We start from the raw sequence: 17,286 nt of genomic DNA, 5'->3' as shown, positions 1-17,286 counted from the left end.
CCACACACGGCAGCATCTCAATTAGCTCTAAGCCTCTTGCTCAGGTTGCAATCGTGACCAAAAGTTTAAACCTTGATTACTAATGTTTTATAACAGAATAATTTTTGTTCCTTTTTGCCTTCATTTCCCCCTTCCATTTCCTCCCTCCAAGGCCTCCCATATATTCTTCCTTTCTCTCCTTGAAATTCATGGCCTTTTTCAAAATAATGCTGTTACATGTATATACATAGACATTCCTAAATGCAGCCTGCTTGGCCTATATAATGTTATTTGTATGTATGTTTCAGGAATGACCATTTGGTATTGGAAAACAAACTGGTGTCCTCTTTCCCACCTGTCCAAGATCACTGCTCTTAAACTCTGGATTTGCCCTCACACATCAATCAGTAATCAAGGAAATTCCTCACGGATATGCCCAAAGGCCATTCTGATGGAAGCAATTCTCCAGTTGAGGCTTCCTCTTCCCTGGTGCATCACATTGACAACCAAGATTAGTCATCACAGCCAGCAAGGCAGTACCAAAGTGAGAACTGTTCTACCCTGTCATCTCAGACAGCTGTTGTTAAGGATCATTATAAGTAGTTTATTCATTTATTTGTGCTGAGGAGGATACCTAGAATCTCACACATGCTAGCCAGGCACTCTACCACTATAGCTACATCCCAAAACAATGAATTAATTACTTCTTAGTATCATTATATAATTTCTATAACCCATTAACTGCATCATAATCATGCAGTTATTTCAGTAAAACTAGCTTTAGTCGACTTACAGAGCTGTGCAGACGCCTCCTCAATGCAATCTCCCTGCATTTCTTTTTTATTTATTTATTAAAGATTTCTGTCTCTTCCCCGCCACCATCTCCCATTTCCCTCCCCCTCCCCCAGTCAAGTTCCCCTCCCTCCTCAGCCCAAAGAGCAATCAGGGTTCCCTGCCCTGTGGGAAGTCCCAGGACCACCCATCTCCATCCAGGTCTAGTAAGGTGAGCATCCAAACTGCCTAGGCTCCCACAAAGCCAGTATGTGCAGTAGGATCAAAAACCCATTGCCATTGTTCTTGAGTTCTCAGTAGTCCTCATTGTCCGCTATGTTCAGCAAGTCCAGTTTTTGCTTTTTCAGACCCGGGCCAGCTGGCCTTGGTGAGTTCCCGATAGAACATCCCCATTGTCTCAGTGTGTGGGTGCACCCCTCGCAGTCTTGAGTTCCTTGCTCGTGCTCTCTCTCCTTCTGCTCCTGAGTTGGACCACCAAAAGACACTTAAGGGCATGCTCAACTTCCTTAGCGATCAGAGAAATGCAAATCAAGACAACTTTAAGATACCATCTTACACCTGTCAGAATGGCTAAAATAAAAAACACCAATGATAGCCTATGCTCGAGAGGTTGTGGAGAAAGGAGTACACTCATCCATTGCTGGTCAGAATACAAACTTGTGCAACCACTTTGGAAAGCAGTGTGGCGGTTTCTCAGGAAATTCGGGATCAACCTACCCCTGGACCCAACAATACCACTCTTGGGAATATACCCAAGAGAGGCCTTATCATACAACAAAAGTATATGCTCTACTATGTTCATAGCAGCATTGTTTGTAATACCCAGAACCTGGAATCTCCCTGCATTTCTACCACCCTGAAAGCACCCTCAGTAACATGGGCAATGAATCTCCACCCTCAGCCTCACATCCTGGAAACCACTGGGCTGCTTTTAGCTTCTATAGCTTTCTCTTTTCTAGGCATTTGACATGATTTTCCTTAGAGTCATAGTCTGGCCCCTCATCCATGTTGTAACATGTGTCAGCATGCACTCAATCCTTTGGAAGACAAAATCATTTGCTGTTTATTTACCAGTTTATGGATATATGGAGTATTTGAGTTTTACCATTTTATGAATATTTTGAGAAAAATAACATATAAATTTAGTTGACATGCTTTCATTTATTTTGGGTAGATATTCAAGGAAGAATTTGATGAGCTTCGTGATATCTGTTGAGTATGTAGAAAATATCAACCAAAATTTTTTAAGAACATACCAAGAGCTTTTCCTACATAGCTTACCATCCACCATTCCCACCACCAAGGCTCAGTCTCCACATTCATGCCAACACTTAGTTTGATCTATTTCATGACATTCATCCATGAAGAGTAAGTGATATCTTGTGGTTTTTCAATTGCATTTTCTTAAGCTAATGATGCTGGGCATACTTTCATGTACTAATATCTCCTTGGGCAAAATATTAATTCAAATTGGTCCTATCTTAAATTAGGATTTCATCTACTTACTAATGACTTGTAAGAGTTGTTGGAATGTTTTGGTTAAGTTCCATATTAGAAATACACTTTGCAAATACTTTTTCCTCTTTAGTTTGTCTTTTTATTTTATTAAAGGGCAAGTTATTCAAAATATGTGTTATATATGCAGTGTGGAAAAGCTTTAATATTTATTCTTGACATTGTTGTATGATGAAAATAGAATACATATATGAAAAGTACTTAGCAGAGGGTTGAAAATTAGATTTGTTGACGATCAAAACGTAAGAAATTGCATGGAAAGTGTATCCTTTAGTCAGGAAAGAAAAAAACCACCCATGGACTAAAGCCTCATACTAAACACTGAGATAAGAAGGAAGAGTGAATCATTTGATCCCATCACTGTTGGCTTGTGAGAGCATCATGATGGGGGTGGGCATAATGGAACAGAGCTCTTTGGGAAGCAAACAGTTGGAGAGATGTGGGGCAGAGGCAAGATTACACAAAGTTTGTCATGGTGGTGCATACCTATTTTAGCCCTTAACCCTGGGCCCGGAAAAGTGGCCTAGAGGCAAGAGTGAGCCCAGCTTGTGAGCACAGCAGAGGAAGAAACCAGCATCCTACAGGTTGAAAACAGGATGAACCTCATGTCGTTCTAAGACAAACATCTCTGGAGCCCACAGTAGAGTGAGCATGTAGCAACAGACATTTTGTTATACAAACATGAAGAAATCAAAGAAACAGTAAAAATATTATAGCTGATGTAATATGCCACCAATATGGAGGAAAAACACAATTATGTTTGGTGCGTGGGTTTGGGGGGTATCTAAGCATGCACATGTTCATGTATGTGTATTTACATGTATGTGCAGGTGTGTGTGCTTGTGGAGGTCAGAGATCAACCCTGAGTGTCATTATTCAGGAGATGCCTATCTTGTTTATTCAGACAGAGTCTGGAACCTGGGGCTCTTGGATTATACTTGGCTGGCTAGCCAGCAATTCCTGGGATTCTGTCTATCCCCACCTCCCTGGTACTGGGGCTACAAATGACTAACATCACACCTGGATTCTCACATAGATTCTGAGGTTTGAATTCAGTCTTCATGCTTGCAAGGTGAACACTTTGCTAACAGAGCTGTCTTCCCAGCCTGAGAACTCCAAACACATTGGAGGTGGGAACGCTTGGCAAGTATGGGGCACATATGGAACCCAGACATAAGCAGTGTCTGTGTGCAGGAGAGCGCAGGTCAGCTACACCAGTCGTGGAATACTGGAGTATGTGTGTGAGTGATGTTTTAAAGTCTTTTTAAAAGGTATTTTAAAGTTAATTTTAATTATGTATATATGTGTACATTAGTATGCAAATGTGAATGCAGGTACCCCCAGAGTCCATAAGAGGACCTTGCATACCCTGTAACTGGACTTACAGGTGGTTATGAGCCGCCCAACGTGGATGCTGTGAACCATGTGTTGCTAACCACTCAGACACCTCTCCAGCCCCCATTACAAACTCTTATAACCCATGACCAGTTTTAAACTAAGGTCATTTTGCCAGGGAATCAGCCTCAAAATGACTTCAAAAGTCAGTATCACTAAATGAGGAAAATGTAGCTGCCATGAAGAGGAGGAAAACACCAAGCGCAAATAAGCATTTGCAACTGCTATTCATTTGAGCTTCAGCACAGCAGGACTGGGGTAGGTTTTGTATGGACTATCTTATGCAAGTTTCGCTATTCCCAGCTAAGTAGGTTGTGTATAGAGAGGGAAGCACCAAGACTCAAAACAGTTGATCTGGATTAGACCTCGCTCTCAAGCACCACTAAATTTGTGTGCTGAACTTGGTCCCAGCCTGGGTCATCTTAATGGGCAGAAAACATGATCCCTCAACAGCTAGCACAGGACCTGACCGAAGGTAGTTAATGGAGGTGTGGCAAGCAGGCATGGCTCAGACCAAAATCTTAGCAACACAGAGTTAAACTAAACGCTAGCTACATGAAGAATGGTGAAGACACTCGTAAACACACCATAGCCAGGAAATGGAATGGGAGAAGAACTGGCTAAGAAAAAGGAAGAGGTCTAAACTTTCAAAGGCATGTACTTTGAAGCCAGGTCCAATCTTTTCTCTCTAGAGTAAGAATTCCATCTCACATCTACTTATATTGAATGCATTCCCTAACTGGTCCTTGGCATTGATGCATGGCCCAGTGTCCACTGCAGGAAAGGCCTTACCAAACAAGCATCATATTTGTGGCTATGCTGCTTAAGGCAGGTGGAAGCTGTGTCTTCAACCCTTCAGGCTGGGGTTGAGCTTCACGGTCTGAATGTCATTCTTTGTAAAATATCAAACTAAACATTTCTGCTCCTTTCTAAGTCCAAATAGGGCAATAGAAAAACTTAAATAAAATACCATTTAAACTCACAAGCCCAAGGTCTGGCATTTAGACGAGGCTCAAAATATGGTAACACAGTGATTTCACTTGCTAGGATGCTAGCTGCTCTGATGTCCATATCAAACAAGAATGTCTCATTCCAAAGATGTCACACCACTCCTGCGCGGTGTAATGCCAGGCTGGATATGCAGCTGGGCTGAATCACACCTTTCTTATCCTGGCCGAACTCTTTGAAGATAAAACACCCTAAGTCCTGCCCTTCCCCTGCCATTCTCTACCCCTCCCCATCCTCTTACAGATAATAGACAAGAAATGAGAATTCTGGCATCCCACCAAACTTAACGAGAAGTTATGAATGAAGATTGCACGGGACAGTTGGCTCTCAAATAAGACATTTTGAAGGGTGGGCAACAACGCCAGGGAGCCTGTAGTCACGAGACCACCAAATCGCTATCTCTCTTGGACTAACAGGCAAACAATATCTTATTCCACTGAAGATCTGAGTGGTATTATTAGTCGTGGAATAACTGAGATCAACTTTGTGAACATTCATGGTGCTCAGAAACGGGCATCTGGTGCCTCATGTGGGAATGAGCTCCCCACAGGAGTTTTGAGGAACGTCACAGCAATTGTCTAACAGTTGGTTGATGTCCGCCATTCTTAGCAAGCCAGGGTTGTGTTAAGGTGTCGGTGCCCAAGGGACTGAGTTATGAAACTGTCCTAATTAGGACCCTATAAAACATCAAAGGAGCATTAAAGAAAAAAGGTCCTGGCTTCAGAGACTACAGAATACACATAGGTGTGCTTTGTCCCAAGCTCAAGAAATGCCATTCTAGCATGACTATAGTTTCCACAGAGGTGTGATCTTGATTCATTTGTGTCGATTGTGATAATTATCATCATCATCATCATTATTATTACTACACACTTTCTGGATTATAGATGGGGCTCATTACAAACATTTTCAATGCTTGATATTTTTCACAATAAAAGCTTAAAAGGGGAACATCAATCGGGACCGACTACAGCTCATGACAACACTTGACCACCTAAGCAGAACTTTGGGCATTTATTACCAGCAAGAGGTTCAAGGTCAGATACTTTTGGCCAATCAAGACACTGAGGCTTCTTGGAAGCTCTAAAAGTTTAAGTCAAGCCAAGCAGTGGTGGCAAACACCTTTAATTCCAGCCCTCGGGAGGCAGAGGTAGGTGTATCTCTGTGAGTTCAAGCCCAGCCTGGTCTGCAGAGTAAGTTCAGGACAGCTGGGACTGTTATACAGAGAAACCCTGTTTCAAAGAACAACAACAACAAAGAGTTTAAGTCAGACTAAATAATATTTCAAACCTGCTATGCCCATCAGGCCTTGTATAGAAAACATGGGTGAGTTTGTTGCCATTGTCTCTGTAGTGGATGTTTAATATTTAATAATTCAGAAGTCCATCTTTTAATTCTGTGAGAAGTGATAAGCCTCACTTCATAATAAGAGCACTGGAGACACAGAGTAGTGTGTGCGTTGGGCAACTTATTTCCCAATCATGCAGTCAAACATCTGTGTGAAGAGAAGACAAGAGGGTGGCTAGTGTGCTGACGTGGCAGGAAACAGTGTTTTTAATATCCCAAACCTGATTTCCTTGCTCCCCGAATTCCTTATTAGCTAGAATTTTGGGGAGGTACAATCTTCTTGGTGTCTAGTATTGTCCCCTCCCAGGATTCCCCATTCTGTTGGTTCAAAATGCAAAGGCTTATCCAATATGTATTCTGGGGCAGGAATTCCCTCCCTTTCTGACTGTGAGCTCAGTCATGTAGGAGACTGCCTGTAACCTTAAAACCCCAGGACGAACCGAGAGCACTTAGACAAGGAGGTACCAGCTGCCAGCTAAGGAGGACAGGGGCCTAGTGCCCCTTGCTTATCTGTGATTCTCTGATGAACTCTGAACACACTCTATACTGAAAATAGAACATGATTCATTTCTTACAATACTGACCTAGCAGAGAAACACTCCCTGAATTTCTTTCACATCAGGGACAAAGATTGCTTCATCTAACTTTTTAAAAATTAAGTCTTTTGTGTAATTTATTGCCTTTATTTTTATTAAAAATGGATTCTTCTCTCATACAATACATCCTGAACACAGTTTCCCCTTTCTCCACTCCTCCTTGCTCCCTCCAGGCCCCTCCTCCCCACATCCATTCTCCTTCAGTTTCCCTTCAGGAAAGAGCAGGCCTCCAAGAGACAACAAACAAACACAGGAAAACAAGATACAGTAAGACAGGACAAGAGCCCTCATATTGAGACTAGAAAAGGCAACCCAATAGGAGGAAAGGAGTCCCAAGAGCAGGCAAAAGTGTCAAAGACACACCTGCTGCCATTGTTATGAGTTCCACGAAAGCACCGAGGTAACAACCCCTCTCTGACCAATATGGACATTGCATGAATGTGGCATACACAATACACTTAGGCACACATACACACAAAAATAAACACATATTAAATTTAAAAAGTTGGAAAGTGAGTTCTACTTTAGTATTTAAAAGTGAGGGCCTTTGAGACGTGCTCAGGATGGGAAGAAGTAGTGAGAATAGAGCCCCATGACTGAATCTTAGTACATTTATACAACAAAGGAGAGGGACCATAAAGATGTTGCAGTCCCTGCCTCTGTCCTTGCAATGCCCTCCTCACTCTCAGGACTCTACAGTAGGGAAATCATCACCACAGCCATCCTCTAAGTCTTTCCCTTACAGATCAGGAAACAAAATAAACACCTTTTTCTTTATACAGCATCTTGTCTCTATTTGATTATGGAAACAAAAATGAACCCATATAGGAGTCAACACAGACTTTTAGCAATCACTTACAAATGTAAAACCCATTGCACCCAAAAGTGATCTTGGCTGCCTGTATTATCAGGAAAAGGATACTGAAAGACTTGTTTCCCACATTGGGGGACATCCATACTGAGCCCTGGAACTTTCCTACACTCATGAATTTCTCCTCCGGTGTTATAGCAATGTAGCCTTTTCTGGAAGAGATACAAATCAATGATAGGTAATGCCTTTGTGAGCAGGGTTGTCTGCTGTCTCTGCATGTGTGCTCAGAAGTCCTTGAGTCTCAGGAACGGACTGGAACAGGGTCCTTTCATGGTGTTTGTGAACAGCAGAGGGCCGGGAAGGGGACAGCAAGACCATCACACCAACCGAAACTGGTGACATTGCCCACTGAAAGCATCAGGTTGGGTTTTGCTTGCTTGCTTGTTTGTTTTTACTCTACTTAGTAATCGGATCCTGCATGGGGAACTCTAGCACATAGTACCTCTGAGGGCTGTGTCCTGTCTCTGTGTCCCTCTGCTAGTGCCTAGAATGCCCGTAACGATAGGAGTTTCCTATTTAATTTGTTTCTAACTCTTCTACAACCTCCCCAACAATTGTGCAATAACCCTATGATTAAAAAAAATGAATATGATAAACATACTGCTTTAGGCGTCAAATGTAATCTCTCTCTCTCTCCTCTCTCTCTCTCTCTCTCTCTCTCTCTCTCTCTCTCTCTCTCTCTCTCTTCAACTTGAAATACAGACAAGGTTTCTAAGCTTCTGAGTAGACTGCTGGGTGTCTGTGGATGGCATGTGTGCAATCGGTGGTCTGGCCAGGCAAGCAGATTGAAGAACATAGTGGAAACCGAGACTCAATGACCACAGTTCAATGGAAACCACACCGCTGACATCTAATTCTGAAGGTCTGGACAGAAAATAGAGCCACCAGATGGAACCAGAACTATATGCAGGAGACAGACCTAGGAAGGACAGTTGAGTAAACAATCTGAGCCTAGGGTACCAATATGGGGGCTTCTAGGATCCTGGCTGAAAGCTGGCAGCCTGTGACAGTCTCAGCCTCCAACTGACGAGTTTTATTCAACACCAACTTCACCACAATCACCTGAACTGCAGGCCTCCCAGCAGGTGAACCCCCTGAACCACAGGCCTCCCAGCAGGTGATTTGGGTTTTATTCTATGGAGCTTGGTGCATGTTCTTGTTGGACTCTCAGACACTGGATTGGCCAGAAGTTTTCAAACAATATTTCAAAAGTACCTGAGCAGCCACACTCAGATCACCCCAGGGTACATCTGTCTCCTTCCTAAAGGGACAGATAATACAAAATTAGAATACAAGGTATAGCTAAAATTGTGTTTCATGCGTTGGTTCCTAAAATTTCAGAAATTATTTATGAAATCCATCAAAGCCTAGGTTGTTCGTAATTAAATAACAAGTCTGTTATTTTCCAGTTTGTTTAACCTAGATAGTTTCATTCTAAGAAGCAAATTTGAGTGTAAGATTAAAACTCCAAATTTGCTGCATGATATGTATTGCTTATAATTTATTTCTCAAGTTTTTCATTTCCTATAAGACTTGGAGAGATCTTCCCAGGTTTCATTGCTTGCACAAGATAAATGCAGCACATGTGTTAGGTACACACATGGGCATGCAAAGTGTCTTCTAGGTCATGACCATGTTCAGTCTGAGGAGCTAGGATACCAATTGTCTGGCCTAGGACTCACTATGGAGCACAGGCTAGCCTGCTGGGAACCCAGCTGAACGAGTGATTGAGAGGAAAATGGTTTATTGTCTTCTACTGTATGGATCTGCCATGTATTCCAAAGGCTAGTATGGTAAAACTTTAAGTACAATCTGGTAGAACCTTTAAGCAATGAGACCCAGTAGGTAATACTTTAGATCACTTAGGGATCACTCTCAAAGGGTCCTGTGGGACTCTGTTCTGTTCTCTCCCTATCTTTTGCTTCTTAAACATGATGTACTTACCTCGTCAAGGATAAAATCAGTGGGAACACACACACTGCTAGTCCAACTGAAACTTAGAAGTTAGTTATCCTATGTATCTGTTACAGTAACGGATAGCTGACCAGCATGCTTCTCCTCCAGAAATAAAAATCTATGATCACATGGGGCAAGGAGCCACAGCAAAGATGGGAGAGCCCAAGTCAAGGCAAACTAAGTCTTCATTGGATTCGAGTTCAGTTTTTCTTTGGATTTTAGTCTACCCATCCTCTATGTAAAATACAGATTGTCTGAATGACTGGTGTGGCAAGACATGCCCATGGGCATAAGAATGGTATAAAATGTTAAGAAGTTAACCAATTGCTTTCTGGTCAGATTTAAGGCCTCTCAACAGGAGGAAACATACATTGATACTATAAATATGGCCAAGAGCCCATGGCTGGGGCCATCATAGGCCCCAGGGTTGAACCTATTACTATTATTCTGCTAAATCGACACAGAATGAAGCTTACCTCAAATTTTATATTTCCAGATTAATAGACCAGTGCATCTCTCAGACTTCATCAAAGAAGTTTCTTTGTTGTTGACAACAGTTAACGCAAAAACTCACACCTGGTCAAGGCAGAGAATACACATTAATGGAGTATTCAGCCACAAATAAAACCATCACAGAAGAGGAGGAATTGGAAAGACTGTACAATCCAGAGAGGTTGGGGAGGGACAGAGAAAAACCATGTTTTCTGGACATAACAGGACTGCTACACTCAGGAGCTCACAGCAGTCGAAGCTGCCTATACAAGACGTGTACAAAGTCAAGGCAGGCTACATGGTAGCTTAGCTTAGGGAGGGGCTCGCAAACCACCTTCTTAACAAACAGCTCTGACGGTTGATGGCTTCTAGGGGAAGGAGAGTTAGCTTTCTTTGGGAGTGTAGTCCCTGGCATGTGGTCCATGCTCCAGCAGACGGCCCTGCTCCCATGAATGTAGGGGCAGCACAAATTGGGCTACGTGGATTATTTTAAAATAATAATAATAAATAGGATAGGATAGATCCAAGAGGATCTAGGGGAAGTCAAAATATATTACATGGACTTCTCAAAGAAATAATAAAACTATTATATATATATATATATATATATATATATATATATATATATATATATATAAAGTTTTGCACTTCACACATTGGTATACAAGAAACTGGTGCTCAAGGATGAGAGGAAATTCATAAATGGGCAAAGGGCTAGGAGATGGAAGGACAAGGCCGTAATACCACTTGAAAGTCAGAACCCAAGCTATAAACCACTAATTGAGAAGTTACCTGAATCAATGGAAGACAACCAAGTTGGCATAGCTACCCGTGCCTTAGTATTAGCTAAGAACACCTCATGATCACAGGGCACAGCCTGGTCATTAAGCCCTTCCTCAGACAGTAGGCCCTGTGGGGAAGAAAGATAGTTCTACTTCCGCATTTCATACCTGGGCCCTCAGCACATATGGTACTGGCGTAGACTGGGGAAGCAAAAAAAAGCAAGACTGATACTAGCCATGACACTGACACTCTGTCTCAGAGTTTCAGGGGTGCCACCATTGTGGATAGGGAGCATTTTATGACTTGACGTGGTGCCAATGAGAACGACCCCCATACACTCATGTATTTGAAGGTTTGATTCCCATTTGGTGCCCTTGCTTAGAAAGGATTAGGAGTTTGGCCTTATTGAAGGAGCCATGCTATTGGAGGTGAGCTCGAGGTTTCAAAAGCCTATGCCTCTGTCTGTGTGTGTGTGTGTGTGTGTGTGTGTGTGTGTATGTGTCTGTCTGTCTGTCTGTCTCCCTCTGTCCAACTCTGTCTTTGTTTCTCTCTTCCTGACTGCTGCTTACTGATCAGATGTCCAGCACCATGCTCCCTGCCATGATGATCACGGACTTGCCCTCTGAAACAGTAAGCAAGCCCCCAATTAAATGCTTCCTTTGATAAGTTGCTTTAGTCATGGCGTCTCTTCCCAGAAATAGAATTTTGCCTAAGACAAGACCCTGGGCTAATATTTCATGGACTTCCTGCCATCATCCATACTTCACAAGCCTTCTCCTTCCCCTCATCAGCTAGAGATGAGTTCTACATGCTACAGAAACACAAAGTTTGTGTTTACAAGTATTGTTAATTACTTTTCTCATTGGCGTGAAAAATTTCCCTACAGGAGCAGCATAAGGAAAGAAAGGTTTGCTTTGCTCAAAGTCTGAAGTGAGCCCATCATGGCAGGAAACACACAGAAGTAGACAGTGAGACAGCTGCTCACACTATGTCCACACTTGGGAAGCAGAGAAAACTGAACACTGGCTCTCAACTCCCTTTCTCCTTCCTATTCAGGCTGAGGCCTCAATCAGGTGTCAAGCACATTAGGAGTGTGTCTTCCTTCTCCAGTCAAACATTTCTGAAAACAATTCTCTCTCTCTCTCTCTCTCTCTCTCTCTCTCTCTCTCTCTCTCTCTCTCTCTCTCTCACACACACACACACACACACACACACACACACACGTTTCCATGGTGATTCTAGACCTAATCAAGTTGCAATGACCATCTCAACCAATCACTGCAGGCAGGGCTCCCATCAGCCAGCACACGGTTGCTTATTCCTCACAATAGTCTTCAGGAATCAAGCAGAAAGACCTCTTTCCATTTTACAGACAGGGAAACTGAGGCATGGTGAAATTATATTATCTACCCAATGTCTTAAAGCTAACAAATAGCAGAGCTGAAACCATCTCCTTGGACTTCCAGCATCTCCTAGGCCTTTGACCTATTAATCTTTAACACAACAGAGACACAGGATTAGCTATTTTGGTTTGGAGACACCCTCTCATTCTAGCTTAGGCCGAAGAAGGATTCACGCTGTGTTTCAGGCTGTACTGGAGTTTTTCTGGGAGGATTTTCTCAGGGGAATCCCATTAACTTTTGCCAGGTAATGGTATCAACAGAGTCATTATCCCATAATAAGTCCATCTTCCAATAATCTCCCCATCCCCCCAAACTTCCTTCCATTTCTGGCCCCTCCCCTTGCCAGGTTCCCATTGATTCCCACAAGCTCCCTTAGCTAACATTCCCTAGAACATGTCTGAATGCCCACCCCTCTTGAGTCCCCAGAAGGGACACAGTTTGGAGAGTCCTATCTCAGGTACATCTGTCAACGTTAAGAGAAATAGAAACGAGAAGAGGAATATGCTGGGCAGCAACTGCCTTATGGCCCCATTCCATGTCCCTGGAAAGGATGGAGAGAGAGAGAGAGAGAGAGAGAGAGAGAGAGAGAGAGAGAGAGAGAGAGAGAGAGAATATTTTCTGCTTCCACAAACAAGCCAGCCCTGAAAAGAGACTTCTTTACATACACTTTGCAGGGATGACTTAAGGAAGTCTTGACGACTCTCTTTCCCTAGAGACTAGACTAAAAGTATTGTTTAGAAATCTAATATATGGTTTATTTACTCAATTTGTGCTGAGCTCCACAGTTCCTTCAGGCCAGCCTCGCTCACCCATTACTCTATTAATGCTCCATTACTGAAATTAGTGCTGTAATTGAAGGGGGGAAGGGCAGCCGAAGGGGGCACTCCTTAAAGGCACAGGCCCTGGTTAATCACATCAGGGGAAGGGGCATGGAGAACTGGTGTGGGGGGCACTTGAGTGTTCCCGATGTTCTGTTCTGGGGCAAAGTGATACCTTTGCAGCTAGGCAGCAGGGAGGGAACTAAAGGCAAGGTTGTGCTGGCCACAGTGTGGCTCAGGGACCTCAGCAGGCCTTACACAGTCCATCACACCAGTGCGACACCTTTTTCAGGCCCAGACTGCTGAGCAAAGTAGTCAATGCCAAGACCTAGGGCCCCAGTGCTTCAGTTCCGCCCTTACCTTGGCAGTTTCAAACACAGGGCAACAGCCTCCATTCTCGGCAGGTGGTGAGGTCAATGCCATTTGTCTTCAGCTTCCTTGGCTACCTTCATTATTGCAATCGCTTCTCCTCTGGGCTTGTCCTGGTCCAGTCAACGCTCTCATGCACGGTCCCTGTACCCTCAGCCAGCACAGAGAACCAGTCTTTGATCCCCACCACCGTCTCCATGGTTTCCTCACTTCCTGCTTCTCTTCTAGGAAGTAAAAACACGGTAGTACTCCCGGGTCTCCAATGCATCACTTTCTCTTACAAACTGAATACAGTTTTTATGAGCTTGGTCAGCACTTCATGCCCTAGTCCATACTGCCTGCTGGGTTCTCAGTTCTAGGGCATTTGAATTGCACTATCTTTCACCTGCTGCAACGACTGTCTTAAAGGTTCCTAGCTGTCTCATTTCTCAAGTCTTACTGTTTACCAGACAACAGTGAAGCAGTGGAAATTGCCCATCATCCTCTTTCTGGAGTGGATATCACCTTCCTGTTTCTACAAAATGCTGTCTCCTGGTTCTTTCCTATGTCTCTCCAACAGGACATTCTCATTCTGTTGCTGTGATGTTCACATTGTTTTAAGTCACAAGAACTTTGGGGAATCCAAAGCAGCACACAAACACATACACAGAACCCATTCGTACTTGCTGTGGGCTCAAAGTTCCAGATAACTACTGCTGCTCTTTTCTTTGATGACTTCCGTGGTTCCTGCTCTTAAAAGCCTATGTACTGAAGCAACTTCCACATCCAAGCCTCCAGCCTGGGCCTTTTTGGCAGTTCATAGCTGTATTTTCAGCTGTCTTAGGAACGTGCCATAAGCACATTAGAGATGCCTTCCTCCTCACCCGTTTACCTCTATTCATGAGCTGGCAACCTCAGACTTGGCATCCCTTCATGTCGGCTTCACCTTAGAGCCAATTTTGTTTAACACAGGATAATTAAATAATGTTTTAAAGTATAAGAAAACCCACAAAGTCTTTGCCTAATTTCCCATTGTTTTGCACCCCCATCAGAGCCTAGGGTTAACATAATGGCCCATTGTGGGATATTTGATCACACTGTGTACCTTGAGACTGCATTAATTAAATAAAATCAACCTTGGGTCAACAGGCATAGCCAGCAACTAGTTGACAGAAAGTAGCCATAGAGAATCAGAGGGAGTCCAAAAAATACACAAAGAGACACACAGGAAGTATAGGGAGGGACTTTTAAGTGTGGTGGTGGAGATGCTCTCCTGCTGGATCACTGGAAAAAGAGGAAGGATAGTTGACTGCTTCTAGGCTTCTCTGAGCTAGCAGGTTTTCACCCCAGCATCTGACTCCAAGTCTTTATTGGTAAATAGAGCAATAGAGATTTAGTTAAAAATATGCTTGGTGGCAGTGGCAGGAGGAGGGTCTGACAGGACACAGATGTAGCAGCGGGGCAGTGACTGCAGAGCCACAGCTGATAGCAGAAACAGTGACAGGTTCGGATGCAGAAGCCGGGCTGGTCATAAAGCAACAATGGCCTCTGTGTAGCTATGGAGAAAGCTGAAATGATTCGACGCATTTCTCCTCCATGCGTAACTTAAGCAGGACTCACGCCGACCTCCCCCAAGAAGCCTGGATTATTTTAAGGGTGTGCAGGTGAAATACTCTTAGCAGCTTGGCTATTTTACCCTCTGACCCTGCTGAAACCAGGGCCAGAGGTGCTAAAATCCAGCTGCAAAGACTGGTCCCAGGACACTTCTAGGCAAGTCAAAGTTGGAAGGACAAGAAATCCCTCCAGGTTGCTCTCATGAAACTAAAGGGCAGATTGAAGTTACTGGAGAAGCAACTGCCCTTCAGAAAACCTTTTGGGTCGGGGACAACTGTGGTCACATCTTCTCGGGACAAAGTAACAGTTCCCATTGCTTGAAAGAAGGCCCTGCTAATGATTTTCTAAACACAGCCTTTCTAAGTGGTCTGTGTCGCTCTCCAGAGGGAGCAGAGTCCAAGGATGTGTGTGTGGTAAGTAAGCACACTCCTAGGAGAGCTGCAGTAAGTAAGGAGTTGACCTGAAGTGCTACCTATAATGACAACTGCAAAATGAATCCCTGGTGCAGGGTGGACTGCAATAACTGCCATCTGACTAGCTGGGACCTGTCAAATGGCCCTTCATACGCTAACCCTGGAAATCAAGATAGTATAATCAGTTCAGTACAAATAGAGCCTAAATGCTTTATCTTAATTGATTTACTTCGCAGCATGTAAAATATAAGCTTTTGAGTTTCACAAATCCCTCTGTGGATGTGGCAGATTGTTCAGCTGATGTGACTGTGAGTTTGAAATGACCTTGAAGTTTCCCCATAGTCAGAGGGCTAATTAACTAACATAATTCTATTTCATATCTTGACTAGTGCTCAGCTTAAATAACTGAATAGAGCATAGCTGATTAAAATAGTTTGGAATTTCAAACCTAAAATGCTATTTAATACAGTGTTCCCCTATAATACATGAAGACACCAGGGCTCCAAGCCGAACCTTACACAAAGATACAAGTCTTTAGAGTGAAAGCCCCGGTATTCTGACTCCCAGGTTCATCATCTTGCTTGCTCACAGTTCTCTCCATAGAGGGTCTAAGGTCCTCAGCTATTCAGGTAAAATGCCACAGACATTTTCCCTGAACTAGGTCGGGTAACATGCCCTCCTGACAGAAGTCAATGGTAATCTGACGTCATATGAAGTGTTCTTTAAAATTTATCCTTGCAGTAGTTTCTTCCCATGTGCTCTGGTGGAAAAAAAAAATGAGCCGTGTAACTTCTAAAGGCATGCTGTGTGGCCAACTCTGAAGATATGACCAAGAGTCTTAACCCCTTGCAAGTTTGTGATAGCTGTATAGAGAGGTCAAACATGGTTAGACATGTTCTGTAGCTTGAAGACAATTGGGACTAGCTCATTCTATTCTACGAAGAAGTGCCCGAAATATGTCTGAGCTAATGTTTTTCTGGTGAACCAGTGCAAGCATTGCAGGCGGTATGAACATTAAGTGACAAAAACTGAAGCATTATGTAAGAAGGAGCTGCTTGGGTTCAGCCCATGAGGTTCCTCCGCTGTTCAATCCATGTCATAGAAATCTAGGGCTTCACTGGGAGATGCAAGGGATGACATCCTCCTTCATGTAAGGCTCTGCATTTTCATGTTCACGCAGCCAAGACTAATCTCCTTACTGTGTCCACCCTCTCTGCCCACCACACCACTGTCAACCCATGATCATAGAAAATGGCGAAAGAACCAGCCTGAACCCCATCATGAAATGGAGTCTGGTTACGTCTGTGAGCTGCCTCTTCTGCTCCCTTTCCCCATTCTCCAGGTGCTCTGGAGTAATCTTTTCTTTTTATCTCCTCTAATGCCAACTGCTAATATTTCAGCTGGATTTGAGTCACTGTCTATTTCGGAGCTGTGGCTTCATACACTAAAACTAAGCACCAACTTCTAAAAGGTTTCTGAATTAAGATACAAGTACCATTGTGGAACCGCAGATCCATGGAGTCTGGAGGCCCATGTAGATGTAAGACCTGGACTACAGAAGCACCAGGAGAGGTTCTTGAGGAGGACAACAGAACCTGTGAGCAGATCAAGGAGAACTTTTGGTAGAAGCAAGGAGGGCCAAGGAATAATTTTCATATTAGTGATGTTCTTGAACTAAAATCATAGTACCACTTGAAAAATCACAAGACAAACTAAAAAGTAATAACAACTTTGATGGAAAATATTTTTATGTACACCTGAAACACTGAGTGGATATGAAACATAAGAGTGCTGGATTTAATCAAACATTTGCAAACATATATTCGTAGAATAATACTTTTATTTTTAATTTTCTTTTTTGTTACTGAATTCTTCCATTTGTTAGAAATTTTGTAGTAATACTAACAAACTCTAAGTATCTTAGCCCTGTTTATTTTTTATTACAGATCACTGTTG

At 43.1% G+C, this 17,286-nt stretch overlaps 1 protein-coding gene across 1 annotated transcript in view; it reads left to right on the top strand.

Annotated features, from left to right (window-relative positions):
• Positions 1 to 10,254: 10,254 nt before the first annotated feature.
• Positions 10,255 to 17,286, top strand: part of Septin7 (septin 7) — a 325,981-nt gene continuing 318,949 nt past the window's right edge. Inside the window, exon 1 of the mRNA XM_075966504.1 lies at positions 10,255 to 10,258. The gene's annotated coding sequence lies outside the window, so the exon portion shown is untranslated. The remainder of the gene's footprint in view (positions 10,259 to 17,286) is intronic.

Source organism: Microtus pennsylvanicus, chromosome 3, assembly GCF_037038515.1.
Source record: "Microtus pennsylvanicus isolate mMicPen1 chromosome 3, mMicPen1.hap1, whole genome shotgun sequence".
In the NCBI taxonomy this organism is placed as follows: Eukaryota; Metazoa; Chordata; class Mammalia; order Rodentia; family Cricetidae; genus Microtus; species Microtus pennsylvanicus.
Note: the sequence above shows the minus strand (reverse complement) of the source record. Positions and strands in the feature narration are given on the sequence as shown.